Source organism: Podarcis cretensis (assembly GCF_951804945.1).
Source record: "Podarcis cretensis genome assembly, chromosome: 10".
Classification (NCBI taxonomy): domain Eukaryota; kingdom Metazoa; phylum Chordata; class Lepidosauria; order Squamata; family Lacertidae; genus Podarcis; species Podarcis cretensis.
The window spans coordinates 2,751,859-2,767,373 of record NC_137179.1 but is presented as its reverse complement, the minus strand read 5'-3'; the positions used below and the strand labels follow the sequence as shown (position 1 = coordinate 2,767,373).

At 51.4% G+C, this 15,515-nt stretch overlaps 1 protein-coding gene across 9 annotated transcripts in view; it reads left to right on the top strand.

Annotated features, from left to right (window-relative positions):
• The window catches only part of SHANK3 (SH3 and multiple ankyrin repeat domains 3), a 494,453-nt gene that overhangs the window by 51,484 nt on the left and 427,454 nt on the right, over window positions 1-15,515 (top strand). For 7 of the 9 annotated variants that reach the window (XR_013842778.1, XR_013842779.1, XM_079992134.1 and 4 more), the window contains exon 1: window positions 6,730-6,851. The exons of the other annotated variants lie outside the window; for them this stretch is intronic. The gene's annotated coding sequence lies outside the window, so the exon portion shown is untranslated. Of the gene's footprint in view, window positions 1-6,729; window positions 6,852-15,515 lie in introns of those variants that run through there. 9 annotated transcript variants of the gene reach the window in all.

Below are 15,515 nucleotides of genomic sequence, written 5' to 3'. Positions count from 1 at the left end.
GCCAGTGTCGGCTGATGTTCGCCACTTGTGCAGCAGACTTTCCCACCCCACGGAGCCGGGAGTGCTTTATGGTCAGCCTACTCATGGGCACAGCACTTTCTTGGGTCACTGTATACCTTGAGGCTGATGACCCTCTGCTGGGAAATTTGGACGACTTCCCTGCCGCCCTGGAGGGCATGTTCAGGGAGCTGAACCGTACCCAGATGGCTGAGATGGCCCTGCAGAACCTCCAGCAGGGGGCTCGCCTGGTTACCGAGTACAGTGGTACCTCGGGTTACATATGCTTCAGGTTACATACGCTTCAGGTTACAGACTCCGCTAACCTAGAAATGGTGCTTCAGGTTAAGAACTTTGCTTCAGGATGAGAACAGAAATCGTGCTCTGGCGGTGCGGCAGCAGCAGAAGGCCCCATTAGCTAAAGTGGTGCTTCAGGTTAAGAACAGTTTCAGGTTAAGAACGGATCTCTGGAACGAATTAAGTACTTAACCCGAGGTACCACTGTACACTGCAGAGTTCCGTTGGTGGGTTGCAGACACCCTGTGGAATGAAGCTGCCTGTCGGTTCCACTTCCATCAGGGACTTCATCCCCCATTAAGGATGAACTGGCACGTTGTGTATTAACATTGACACGCACCTGTCCGAGAGAGATTCCGAGCGCCGATCGAGGGAGTCCTTGGGGTCCAGTGCTGCAGTGGGGCTGGAAGAGGAGCCCATGCAAGTAGGTGCAGCCTGGACCGTGACATTGTTCCCCCATTGAACAGGTCTCACTGTCCAGCATCCTGTCTGCACAGTGGTCAAGCATCAGAATCCCATGGTCGGGACCCAAGCAGCTGGCATTCAGAAGCACTGCTGCCTCTGACTGTGGAGGCAGAACAAATCCATCAAGGTTAGCAGCCATTGATAGCCTTACCCTCCATGAATTTGTCTAATCCTCTTTTAAAGCACTCTTTGAATGCCTGAAGGGCTCTCTCACATAGAATGGTGAAAATATTTCTCTGCAAATCAAGAGGGTAGTGCTAAATTTAATGGGTCTGAGTTACAGGGAAGTCGATCTCGGTTTAGCAACAGGAGAACTGTCTTAGGGCTCGTCCAGACTTCCTATTGTGCCATGTTCCTAGGCACAGGTCAGTGCTTCAAAGCACCCTGTCTGAGCGCCTTAAATTTTTGCCTTAGTGCTTTTCCTGCAAAAAACTGCTTTTTACTGCAAATGGCAGTCCGCAGGGAACCTAAGAGCATTTAATCCAATGCATCAGTGAGCTGGAGGAATGAACGGGTGGGTTCTCTCCATTGTTGGAAGTCTTCAAGCCTCTGTTGGAGATGCTCTGGACTTCCTACATGGAGCAGGAGCCTGGACCCCTTCTGAAGACCCCCCTCTCCCTGAGCCAGACCCCACAGGGAGGGAGTTGTACCCCCAAGGAGGCACAGCTCGAGTAACCATTTCTAATGGAATTTTAACAAGACGTTCTCCAAAGGCAAAAACAGGATGAGTAGTTTAGCAGGGCCAGAGGCCAGGAAACTAGTGATATATCCCCAGTAAATTGGGATGGTTAAGCATAATGCTCTTAAGGTACGGCCATCCAAATGGATCATTTTGCTCATTTAATTTGCAAGCTCTGTTAGCTTGGGAAAGAGCAGCACCCTGGAGACTTCTGTGCTGTTTCAGAAGGCGATGCCCCCTTGAACACAGGCAGCAGGTTGATGTTGTGAGAGCTCTGGGGATTTGCATGCTGTAATCATCAAGATCCCTGGGACTGATGGGAGTTGTAGTCCATAACATCTGGAGGCAATTAGTTGGGGGGAAGGTTGCATTCAGAAGTGATGATCGTCTTGGTTTAAGTCATTCCTGCACTGCAGGGGTTTGGATGACCTCGGGGTTCCCTTCCAGCTCTACAGTTCTGATTCATTCAGGCCTGTTAAATTCATCTACAGCTTCCACTTTTAAAAATGTTTTCCCCAGGGGAAAGCTGCAGGGCAAGTCTGAACGAGCCCTAAAACAATCTCAGCGACCTCTGACCACACCAGGGCTCTTCCTCCAGACTCCCTTTCTTAGCCATTATCTGTGATGGCCTGGGTCTCGGACTCAGAGCCAGAGGAGTCTCAGTCTGCACCGGATCCTCTGCCCCAGGCGGCATCTGAACCGAGTCTGGGGCCTGACCCTGAAGAGTTCCAGTCTGCACAGGTTCCCCTGCAACAAGCACCAGCTGGGCCGGGTCAGGGGCCTGAGCCTGCCCTGGCTCCAGATGCGGGGATGACCTCCTTGCCTCCAGCTGGGCCATCACTTACAGCTGCTCCACTACCGGTTGGGTCAGGGGAGGCTGAGGCGGCCTCTGGGTCTAGTAACACACCGACATCTCCTGAGCTGCAGAGACTGAGGTCTGAGAGAAGGAGAGACCTGAGTACTCGCAGGAGGAGTGCTCACCTTTGGGCAAAACAGGGAGGTGAGTCGCCAGGGGATCAGGACTGGCCGTTACCCCGACAGAGATAAAAGGCTGTGGGACCCTGCCCTAGGTTGCGGGAGCAACATTGCTGTTTACCAGAACCTGCCTGAGATCCTGTGCCTGACCTCGCCTGGTTTCCTGCCTTGGCCCTGTTGCACTGACTCCTCGTGGAACCCTTGGATTCGGGACCAGACCTCCACCGTGTTGCTCGGGTTACCCCCGGGCCCAGCACATTATCTCAGAGAGAAACTTGTCTGACTAGTGCAACAATGGAATAATAGAATCAGAGTTGCAGAGTTGGGAACCCCAGAGTCATCTAGTCTAACCCCTTCCATACAGAAATCTCAACGGAAGCATCTCTGACAGATGGCCCCCCAAGCTCTGCTTAGAATGAATCCTGCATTTGATGTTAAGCCTTGCTGGATCCAGGACCCCAGGAAATAGAAGGGACTCGGTCATCGTGTAGACTAGCCCCACAAACCCACGACAATGGGCTCGTACACACTTCCATTTGACCTGTGATTTCTAGGCACAAGATCAAGAGGTTTTCTGTCATCCTGGCTGCTTTCCCTGGGGGAGCCCTCTGCAGAAAACCCAATGGACGTTTGTTCTGATTCAGCAGTAATTTGCGGGTTTTCCCTGGAAAAGTGGGGTGTGGGGGAGAACCCCTCTGACCCCTGCCTGGAAATTAGGAGACAAATGGAAGTGTCCATGAGCCCAAAAGTCAAAAACGGTTGCTTTTGGCTTAGTCAGGGTCAGCGCCAGGGTTTGGCAACCTCAGGCAGTTGCCAAGGCCCCCACCACAACTCAAGCCCCCCCACCCCAGGACCCATTTCCTCTGCCTGTCAGCCTGTCCCCTGTAAGCAAAGGGGCAGCAGAAGGAGCTGCAGATACCGCTTGCTGTGCCCTCCCTGGAGAGTGGATTGGGGCCCGATGAGATGGTGGTGACAGGCAGCAAAGGGGCTGACCAGGGCCGGATTGAGGTTCGATGAGGCCCTCAGCTCCTGAAGGTCATGGGGCCCTTTATATGTCCAACTGTCCTTTGTCAACAACAAATTGTCACTGTTTTTTGAGTTGAATATATGCTATACAGTGGTACCTCGGGTTACATACGCTTCAGGCTACATACACTTCAGGTTACAGACTCCACTAACCCAGAACTAGTGCTTCAGGTTAAGAACTTTGTTTCAGGATGAGATCAGAAATTGTGCTCCGGTGGCGTGGCAGCAGCGGGAGGCCCCATTAGCTAAAGTGGTGCTTCAGGTTAAGAACAGTTTCAGGTTAAGAACGGACCTCCAGAACGAATTAAGTACTTAACGTGAGGTACCACTGTATATGGTCATTGATGGACCTAATAAGGATCTATAGCATGGGGTAGGCAAACTGAGGCCCAGGGGCCGGATCCGGCCCAATTGCCTTCTCAATCTGGCCCACACGCGGTCTGGGAATCAGCATGTTTTTACATAAATAGAATGTGTCCTTTTATTTAAAATGCACCTCTGGGTTATTTGTGGGGCCTGCCTGGTGTTTTTACATGAGTATAATGTGTGCTTTTATTTAAAATGCACCTCTGGATTATTTGTGGGGCACAGGAATTTGTTCATCCCTTCCCCCCCAAAAAAAAATAGTCCAGCCCCCCCACAAGGTCTGAGGGACAGTGGACCGGCCCCCTGCTGAAAAAGTTTACTGACCCTTGATCTAAATAGGAGCCTACACAACATAAAACACTGTTGCTGTATGTAGGTTTTATTTTATTTGTTTTTTTATCATATTTTGGAAATTTACATCCAGGGTTTTTTTCCCTTTAAATTTTTCTGGGGCCCCCAAGAGAGTGGGGTCCTAAGCTATAGCTTGCTTAGCTTATACGTAAATCCGGCACTGGGACAGACCGTGACAGGATCTTGCCCAAGCCCCCATCTTCCCCAGACCTGGAGCCGTCTTTGCAACCAGCCGTTGCTCACGGGCAGGAAGGCTTTGGGTGGGGGAATGGCGTCCCTGACTATGATTCAGCTTCCGGAGGGTCTCCGCTCTCCCTTTTCTTTTCTCGGAAAGTTTCGATGTCACGGAGTGCTTGAAATAGGCTCCAGGGAGTGGCTGGCAAGTCCCGGTGCTCAGCTGAGCCAGGCAGCCTTTGGATAAATGGGTCTTTGCGTGTGTGTCTCTTCTGTGGAAAACCCCACAGACTCTCTGGCACCCCAGAATGCCCTTCTTTCCTCTTTCGCCTCCTTTCGCCACCTGCTAGCTTTCAAACTGCATTTGAAGGCTTAGCATTCATAGAACCATAGAATTGTAGATCTGTGGGAGGGACCCAAAGGTCATTTAGTTCAAACCCCCTCCCCTCATTGCAGGAATCCCAACAAAAGCCTGGAGGCAGGCTGGTCTTTGGACAGTGATATTTTAGCATGAGCAGGAGTGCCTCACTTATGGTTACCAGATTTTTTTCAATGAATACAGGGACACTTTTTTCTTTTTGAAGCTGAGAAGCAACAGGGAGTCAGTAGTGGGGATGGTGAGGCAAAAGACCCTGGGTCCAAGCACACATGCATATTGTATAAAGGTGCAAAGCCCTTCTTTCACACCCTGTGAAACATAAATGTGCAGAGTTTTTGAAAAACTGGGCAATGGCCACCCGCCCACAACTCCCGAGCCGCCTCTGATCAGTCAAAACAAAGGGGGAAGGGGGCAGGAGATCTGTGCCACCGGACGTCCTCAGTAAAGCGAACAAGACACATCATATGGGTGAGGGAAAAAATCACACATCATATGGGTGAGGAAAAAGGGTGGGTGGCACAGCAGCGAGCAGCTCCTGAAGCCAGCCAGAGCCAACTGCGCTACCAGGCCGGCTTCAGGCTGCTGAGGCTACCGCTGCCATGTTTCCCGGGGACAGATTTGCAAATCAGGGGACATTCCGGGGATGGAATTTGTCCGGGGGCATATTTGCAAATCCGGGGACTGTCCCCGGGAACTCGGAACGTCAAGCTGGACTTGCCTCGTAAGGTGACAGACCACCATCTACGATGCCTGAGTCCTGAGTGTCTCCTTCTCTGCAGAAGGTCACTGCCATTGCCTAAATCCTCTCCAGTGAAAAGGATCAAGTAGCAGGAAACCCTGCACTGCAGGGGGTTGGACTAGATGACCACTGGGGGACCCCTTCCAACTTTCCAGTTCTGTGATCCTGTGAAACCCTTCTTCCTGACACCCCCGGGAAGCCATGGCCAGTCAGCACAGATCATGTTGTGTTGAGTCAGCTGCCCCTAAACCTGGTGCCCACCGGATGTTTTGGACTACAGTTCCCTTGAGTCCCGCTAGACAGAGTGTTTCTCAACCTGTGGGTCCCCAGATGCTGTTGGACTACAACTCCCATCATCCCTGACCACTGGTCATGCTGGCTAGGAATGATGGGAGTTGTAGTCCAATAACATCTGGGGACCCGCAGGTTGAGAAACACTGCGCTGGAGACTAAAACATTTGCAGGGCACCTGGCCTAAGTCAGATTCTGATGCCCTGACTTGTTTTCTGCAGCCGTTGCTGACACTCAGGCAAGCCCAGCATTGTCCGGGGCTGGAGATCCACCTCACCCAACCTGGCAACCTTCAGATGTTTATGGATAGTTAACCTGTGGAACTTCCTCCCACAGGAGGCAGAGACGGCCAGCCACTTGGATGGCTTTAAAAGAGGATTGGACCAATTCATGGAGGAGGAGAGGGCTGTTAAGGGCTCCTAGCCAGGATGCCTATGCCTATAATGGACTAGGTGGGACATGGGCCTGATCCAGCAGATTCTTTCACGGAGCATGCACAAAGTGCCCATCCCTTCTGATTCCAATAGCAACCATCAGTTCCTTCCAGGCCAGAGTCTGTAACTTCCTGGTGAGACTGAGACCAGCAGCAGTCTCCTGCCAGAGGCAGGAGGGACACGGACAAATATTTCAGTGGGGGGCGGGAAAGGGGCAATGCCCCCTCCCCTAAGGCCTGGTCTCTCTTCACCCAGGGATCCATCCCTCTGTCTTTGCCCGCCTGCCTGCCTTCTTGCTTGGCTGTAGACTGGAGAGGCTTCCAACAGCCAGCTCTGAACTTTTCCTGCTTCTCTCTCTCTGTCTCTCTCTCTCCCCCCCCCCAAATCACACATACCCCCGTTGCCATGACAACACTTTAAACTAACACTCTGTTCCCCAGGCTGCCGAGGGGGCTGAGTTCGCAGCAGAAAATTTATCTTTCTGGTTTCTTTCCTCTCCAGACACACTCTCCCCCTCCCTCCCTCTCTCTCTCTTTCTCTCCCCCCAACTCCATCCGCCCCCCTGTTCCCTCCCTCCTTCCCTTACTCTCCAGCAAGCGAGGGAGCTAGCAAGCGCTGCTATGGTTGCTCAGGTCCTGACAGTCCACTCCAGAACTGCTACTGGTCTCTCCTCCAAAGGTAAGGGTCCCTCCGGGCAGGAGGGTTCCAAACGGCCCCTTGGCACACTGTGGGGGCAGCTGCCAAACTCTGGGCAAAGAGGCGGAAGCGACATGTGTGGGCACTGGAGAAGCAGGGGGCGGAATGGGGCCAATTCACTCACCGCCAGAAGAAAGTGAGTGGCGTGCGATGGGGAGGAAGGCAAGGTGGGCATGGAAGAGTCAGAAGACCCTCGGTCAGCATGTGAACTCTTGAGAGTGGACACAGAGTGTTCTGCACCGGGATAGCAGTTGCAGCTGGGCAGGCAGGCAGGCAGGCAGGCAGGCAGGCAGGGGGAAGAGTGTGCCTGGCACAGGATGCCCAGGGGGACGTGCACGGTGTGCAAAAAGTAGGAAGTACTTTTGCGTTAGTGTGCAAGCCGGAAGTGCACTGGAGAAAGTGTGGCAAGGTGAGAGTAAGGGAGAGGTGTGCTAGAATGACTCAAGTATTGTGGCTGCACAACGAGGGTTGTGCCAACATATGGGCGCAGGGGGTCAGCTCCGTGCCCTAGTGAGAGAATCGGCATGTGGGTGACAAGGGCTTGTGGGAGGCTGTGCGCCTGTGTGAGTTGCAGTATCAATGTGCGATCGCACACTGGCACACCCTCTCTGTGCCCAGTGGACCCGCGTCTAAGTACTTCTTCTGCAATCCCTTGTAGCTGAGTAAGATTGTCTTCCATAAACACAGTTTTAACAATGAGCCCATAAGTGACTTGTGGAGGCCAATTCTGGATCCATATATCCTTCCACAGTGGGGACATTGGTTTCTGGGCGGGAGAGAAGCCTAAGGAAGATAAAATTATCCTCCTGGGGTATTTTAATGCAAGAGTTGGGTGAGATTTTGTCTCAGTACAGGGGAGTGTTGGAACAGTCCTAGAGGTGGGGACTAATGCCCCCCTCTCTCTGGGTCCACATCTGTATGAAAGACTAGCAGGTGTGGGTCACAGGCCTATAGAAGAGCAGGTGTGACTTGCACTGTACAGAGAACCTCTATTGCCCCTGCTGACCTTGGTTTTAGGGCTGCCTAGGGCACGAAGGAAGGACTCAGAATGCCTGTGGCATGCTGGGAAATGTAGTCCACCACATCTGGCACTGTTGCGCTCCTCCTTGTGGCAAGAGAAATTTTCGGGGAAAGGGTGAAACACCGGCGGGAGGCAGGTTGAAGCAGACGGCAGCTGGAGGCCGCTTTGCCTCTCCTCTGGAAAATGCCCTTGTCAGACGTGACCAGCCGCCTTGAGCCCTGCTGGCAGGCTGGCACTCATCAGGGCTGATGTGGGAAGTTTTAGGAGAGCTTTGTGGGGTTTGGGGTTGGGCTGGGCTCAGCTGGAAGGCAGGCAGGCAGGCAGGCAGCATTGCACAAGGACTGAACAATGGTTCTCCTAGGAATGTGTGTTCTGTTCACCTTGCACGGTGTGGTGCTTTAATTTTGGCAGGTGTGGCTTGTTTTCGTTCCAGCATCGCCCCTTAGTTAGGAGGAGGATGCCCAGATCCTGATCTGCAAATGAAGTAGACAAATCTAATGTTATTATCACATTTGCACCCCACTTTTCCTTCAAGGAGCTGAAGGTGGGGAGCATAGTTCTTTCCCTCTCCATTTTGTCTTCGCAACAACCTTGTGAGGTAGTTACAGATAGGTAGCCGTGTTGGTCTGCCATAGTCAAAACAAAATAAAAAAATTCCTTCCAGTAGCACCTTAAAGACCAACTAAGTTAGTTCTTGGTATGAGCTTTCGTGTGCATGCACGAAGAAGTGTGTATCTGAAGAAGTGTGCATGCACACGAAAGCTCATACCAAGAACTAACTTAGTTGGTCTTTAAGGTGCTACTGGAAGGAATTTTTTTATTTTGTTTTGACTTGTGAGGTAGGTTAGGCAAAGAAAGTGCAACTGGCCCCACGGTCACCCAGTGAGCTTCATGACTCTGTTAGGGTTTCAAGCCCAACCTGCCAGCACCTCACATTCCAGCTGCTATAATAAAAGAATAATAAAATTTTATTTATATCCCGCCCTCCCCAGCCAAAGCTGGGCTCAGAGTGGCTAACAACAATAAAAGTAACACAGCATTCTGAAATCAATTCATTTTAAAATCAATTCAAAATCAAATAATACCATCCTGGCAAAATACAAATGGGCTGCTCAGCCAGTTTCAGGAAGGGCCTTAGCTGGTTTGCTTTTAAGGGTCATGGTTTAGGAGTACGATAAGCATGCAGTCGAAAGGTTGCTTCCTTGTTGCTCCAATAGCAAGTTCTTCCTTCTTTACTGGAAATGCCCCATCCAGCCAGTGACCCTTCCTGGAATGGGAATCACAGGGAAAACGGGCTCGCATTGGGTTCAGGGCCCGTATGAGAGGAATAGCATGGAGGGGGACGCGCTCTGTGAGAACAGCTTGCACTTGGAGGGGTTGCAGCGGGGGCAGGGAGCTGCTGGCATGCTGGCCAATCTTGGCCACCAGGAAGTCCTATTTCGCCCATGAAGCTATTTTCTCCAAACCATGCCCACCCAGCCCTCAGCTAACCATTGCAGCCTCCGACAGAGTTCTGGGATGGAGGGAGAGTCAGGCAGAGATGCTCACTGCTCATCCTGCTTGTAGCCTGCTGACACGTCATGTGAGAAGCACCCGAATGTCTGTATGCTCCTTGCTACAGTCTGGCATTCTTAGGGGGACATCTCTGAGGGTTTGTCCACATTGTTCCATGCCTAGAAAGCATGGGTCCAAGTGGTTTCCCTTTTGCCCCGCTACTTTCCCTGGGAAAAGCAAACTCTCTAGCCCTGAATCAGAGAAAACATCACTCTGTGGAAAACCCAGGACAAGTGGAAGTCTGGATGAGCCCCAAGTGTGGGGAAAGTAGTTTGAATGAGTTTTCTTGGTGGTGACCTCAGATGCAAAGTGTGCTCTTCAGTCACTTTCACCACCCTTTGGAGTCTGTGTCTGCCTCTACTTCCCCCAGTGATTCATCCAGGTCTACATATCCACACAACACAAATGAGGTTGCATCCAAAAAGATCACAGCACCTTTGCTGACGTCTTTGGTGATCCCTCATAGCCGAGTAAGGTTGTCTTCCATGAACATGGTTTTAACATGGTTTTAACAGTGAGTCCATAAGTGACTGTGGAGGCCAGTTCTGGATCCACACTTCCTTCCACAGTGGGGACAGAGGTTTCCAGGTGGGAGTTGATCACGCTGTGGATTTGCCAAGCGTGCCTTCCTCTTAGCACGTTTCTCCCTTGTATCCTGAGCTCGAGTGTCTTCAAAGTCCATGACACAATTGGTAAAGGCTGTTCTCCAACTGGAGCACTTGCAGGCCAGTGTTTCCCAGTTGTTGGTACTTAAATAATACTAATACTAATACTAATTATTTATTATTTATTATTTATTATTTATTATTTATTATTTATTATTTATTATTTATTATTTATTATTTATTATTTATTATTTATTATTTATTATTTATACACTGCCCATCTGGCTAGGTTTCCCCAGCCACTCTGGGTGGCTTCCAACAAAATATTAAAATACAATAGTCCATCAAACATTAAAAGTTTCCCTAAACACGGCTGCCTTCAGATGTCTTCTAAAAGTCTATACTAAACCTTTTTTAAGATTTGCCTTGAGACAGTCTTTAAACCTCTTTTGTTGACCACCAGCATGACGCTTTCTATTTTTAAGTTCAGAATAGAGTAGTTGCTTTGGAAGACGATCATCAGGCATCCACACAACATGACCAGTCCAACGAAGTTGATGTTGAAGAATCATTGCTTCAACACTGGTGATCTTTGCTTCTTCCATGACACTGGCATTAGTTCGCCTGTCTTCCCAAGTGATGTATAAAATTTTTCGGAGACACCGTTGATGGAATCTTTCAAGGAGTTGGAGGTGGCGTTTATAAGTGGTCCACGTTTCACAAGCATACAGTAAGGTTGCTAGTACAATAGCTTTGTAAAGAACCCCTACAGGCCCTTTTGCAAGGGATGGACCAGTGGCTACGTCAATCTTTGTGCAATTGTGGGCAAATGGAGAGGGGCAATGATTTTCCATCTTGGTCTGCTCGAGAGATTTCTGGTGGGTTCTGCTCAGTCACTGTAGGGCAGAGGCCCCTCTGTTGAGACTGTACCGTCCACAGAGCTCTGCTTAAAAAAAGACCCTTTCCTGGTGGACCCGTCCCTGAACTGGCCCACACACTGCCAACACTTGTTCCTATGTGATCACGGCCATGATGCAAATGCATTCTGGATTCTGCCCCCACGCTCAGAAACCCTGTTCCTCTTGCGAGCAGCTCAAGAGGTCTCATTCTGTCCATGGGTTGTGGTCAGAGAGAAAACAACTGGTAGGTGGACGAACTTAACCAAAAGTCCACTTCTGACTGCGGTTGTATGAAGTGGCGTGGCCTGAGGTGGCTCACGCCAGGGTCACGCTGCCCCCTTCCTGGAGTGTCTCTGCTATGTCACCAACCGCATTCTGAAGATTCCCAGCTGCATAGTTGCAACCCATGCAGGAGAGGCATAAACGGGCACTGCCCGTCACTTCTGAAAGCATCCCCTGGACTTGCCCCGTAATCTTAGCCTGCGTCTCTGGTCGCCACGGGAGACACTTGTTATTGGAGAAGGAAGGTTCGCGGGGAGGCTTGGGGAGGTCATTAAAGATTAAAAACGTCGCTGTTGTTCATTCCCCCCCTCTGGGTTCACCACCGGCGGGTCTGCGGTGGCCGTGCAAAGCGCTTGGGGCAGATGCGAGACTGGTAAGAGGCTGGCAGCCCCGTGGGGTGCTGAGTGTGTGACTTTCCACCCATATCCTCTTCCTGCCTCCTGCCCCACCTGTAATTGTAGCCCTTGCTCACGCCCAGCGTCTTCCTCTCGGTGCCCACAGCCCCCCACTTGGGGGAGAGTTTCCTTTGCAAGCTGCCTGGCAAAGGGGACTCTCTGTTCAGTCCTGTTTCCCACCCCCTCCTCGGTCTTCTCTTTCTCTGCTCGTTCCCATCCTGGGGGCGGCTTTCCATAAAAAGCCCAGCAGTGTGCCGCGTGGCTGTTCCAAAGGCAGAGCTGAATAAAGGGAGCAGAAATGTTCTGCCCCCTTCCCTGTAAAAGGTAGCAAGCTGCATGGAAATGCCGGTGGGGGCGACCTTCCCTTGCAGCCTTGCCTCGAAGCAAAATTAACTCTTTGGACATGAGTAGGGATGCAGGGAAACACAGAGAAAAAATATTTTAAGGCAAAAGGGGTGGGAGGGGAGAAACCCAGTCTTAAAAAATATGGCAATATTTGCAGCGTTTACACGACTATCAGTTGTTATGGTTTTAGTGAAATTGTAGGGCACTCTTGGGAGAAGCAGGGGTTGGCAACATGTGGCCCATGGGCTGGATGCAGCCCATGAAGACCGTTTTACTGGCCCACGAGCTGCCCGCAAACTGAGCCGCCCGCTTGGTAAGTCCCCTGCCGAGTGGCACCAGAAATGGCATCTGTGTATGCGCAGACACCAGAAATTGCGTCTGCGCATGTCCAGACACCGAAAATCGCTTCTGTGCAGGTGCAGTTTTTGGCATCTGGGCATGCACAGAAGTGATTTTCAGTGCCACGGACATATGCAGACACGATTTCCAGCATCGCGCTGCGCCAGTCCGGCCCACAGACAATCTCCATGGGAGTGATCCGGCCCATGGCTGGTAAAGCTTGCTGGCCCCTGGTCTAGACCCATCCCAGTCTGGGCTCAGGCCTAGTTTGGGGACGGAATCAACTTTGGCTGCCCTAACAGGTGACTTGTAATGGGGGAGAGACAGGAGAAAATGTAACCCAGTTGGTCCCCCTTGATCACCGCCATTGGTGCTCTAGCATCCCTCTGGAGCAGATTTGCAGCTTGGGAAGTTGTAAGCGCAGCTTTGCTATGGTTTCTGCTCCTCCCTGCAAGGCTGCTGCCAGACTGGCTTAGGATGACAGCGGCCCGATCCTTCGGCTTCTGGGTTGTGGGCTGTCACAGGTTGCATTCTGACCCTGGCACTGTGTGGAATCTATATGACGCCGTTGAGAGCAGTCAAGGCATCTGGAAGAAGGGTGGTGGTGGTCACCAATACGCTGCTGAAGGTGACCCAGTTTTATTTCTCTACCAAATGTGTCCGGTGAGGCTGTGCAGGTCTTGGGCTGATGCTTGGATGCAGGGACTGAATCTGGATCCTGACAAGATGGAGGCGCTGGGAGTGGATGTGCTCAGGTCTGGGAACTGGGGAGGTTGCCTCCTCTAGATGGGGCTGCCCTGCCTCTGAAGGACCTGGTGCACAGTCTGAGGGTGCTTCTGGAGCCATGAAACTGAAGGGCCTCTGTGGCAGATCTGTGGCAGATCCAGCTGGTTTGCTAGCTCTGTTTCTAGACAAGGAGAGCCATCCTGTGGTCCTGAATGGGGCAACTATGCCTCTAAAGGGCCAGGTGCACAGCCTGGGAGTCATTCTGGATTCACAGCTGTCTATGGAGGTGCAGGTCAATTCTGTGTCCAGGGCAGCTGTCTGCCAGCTCCATCTGGTACGCAGGATGAGACCCTATCTGCCTATGGACTGTCTCCCCAAAGTGGTGCATGCTCTAGTTATCTCCTGCTTGGACTACTACAATGCACTCTACGTGGGGCTACCTTTGAAGGTGACCCAGAAACTACAACTAATCCAGAATGAGGCAGCCAGACTGGTGACTGGGAACAGCCGCCGAGACCATATAACACTGGTCCTGAAAGACCTACATTGGCTCCCAGTACTGAGCATACGGAGCACAATTCAAAGTGTTGCTGCTGACCTTTCAAGCCCTAAATGGCCTTGGCCCAGTATACCTGAAGGAGCGTCTCCATCCCCATCGTTCTGCCTGGACACTGAGGTCCAGCATCGAGGGCCTTCTGGCGGTTCCCTCACTGCAAGAAGCTAAGTTACAGGGAACCAGGCAGAGGGCCTTCTTGGTAGTGGCACCCTGCCTGTGGAACATCCCGTCAGATGTTAAGGAAATAAACAACTACCTGACCTTTAGAAGACATCTGCAGGCAGCCCTGTTTTAGGGTTGTTTTTAATGATTGATGTCTTATTGCATTTTTAATATTCTGATAGGAGCTGCCCATAGTGGCTGGAGAAACCAAGCCAGATGGACTGGGTATAAATAAGAATTAGTAGTAGTAGTAGTAGTAGTAATAATACTGGGCTACTGTAATGCACTCTCTGTGGGACTGCCCTTGAAGATGGCTTGAAAGCTGCACCTAGTGCAGGATACATGGGTCAGGCTTGTCTCCGGGGCGCCCTACCAAGAACATAGGACACCAATTTCGAAAGGACCGAACACTCACTGCTTGCTTGCTACCAAGCCCACTTTCAGGTACTTGCATGGACTTACAAAAGGCCTACGGAATCTGCTCAGGTTTGGGGTTGGCAGCCCTGGAGCAGGGAAAGACTGGAGGGAGAGAGAAAATGCATCCTTTATCCCTTCCTTATTCTGGGTCTGAAGAGCATCACATGCCCCCTGTTCCAGAGTCCTTCTTTTGCAGGGCAAAGATGCCTCGTTTTGTGCCAGGTCCAGCTTGTGCTACTGAGTTCATTGGCAGAGTGCACAATGAGTGTGGCACTTTGCAGAAGGCGAGGCCCTGCTGGCCCGGGAGGCTGGCAATCAGATTGTTCAATATAGGGGGAATTAAAGAGGGAGGCGGAAAGAGGTGGAAAGGGCTGGTGTGCATTCTGAGCTTCGTGTGTCTCAGGCAGGGAAGAGATGGGGTTTTGCTGGAGGCTTTGTAGAAAAGGTGGACATTGTGGAAACCCAGAGAGAGAGAGCGCACAGCGTGTCTGAGCTGGCAAGACCCTGCCCTCGAGGCGCCAGCCATGGGTGGCTCCCCTCCTCCGGAAGAACGGCTGTTCTCATTCCATTGAAGTGGCAGCTGCAGCTTCCTGCCTGGGATCCTACACCTTTTTTTAGATGCTCTGGGGGCCTTGAAGAATGTCAGGAAAAGCTGCCGCCAAGCCAGTGCTGGACCCAGGCTGCATTGTTTAAGGGAGACCAGAAGCTGTATCCAGCCAGGCGGAGCTTCGGCCCAAGGGGTTAGGAGGTTTGTTGTTAAAATCCCACCTGCTCCGCCCTGCCAAGCAGCCTCCTTGACCCAGGACTGGTCCAAGAGGGCACTGGGTTCGTGGGCATTCTTCTCCTTGTGCACTGCCATGGCCTGGTCTGAGGATTATAGGTTGGCATCCTTCAGGGCAGGGATGGAAGGGATTCTGGGGTGGCAAAATGCATCTAGAAGACGGGGAGGGGGCAGCCTCTCATCTTCCCCAACGGCATTTATTGGTTTCAGGGAAATACAACTAGCAATCAAAGAGGATCTTTGCTTTGCATCTTCTGGGGAGCACTGAGAGGGCTTTTTTCTCTTCCTCTTCTGAAACCTGGTGAAAAACTGGCTTCCCATTGTGCCCTCTGTCCCACCTACCGTGAGCGACACATGCACCCATCTCGATTACAGGCAGAAGCGACCAGCGAAACCACGATGTTTAACATTTCAGGGGTTGCATTTGCTCAGATAATCTAATTCTCTGCTAAAAGTGGGAGCTTTCTTATGGAGGAGTTTGGCATTATTAACGGTTTGGGGCTGAGAAATAGGCATATAAGCTCTTCTTTATTATTCTGTTATGTTTGTCACTTGTGTAAATTA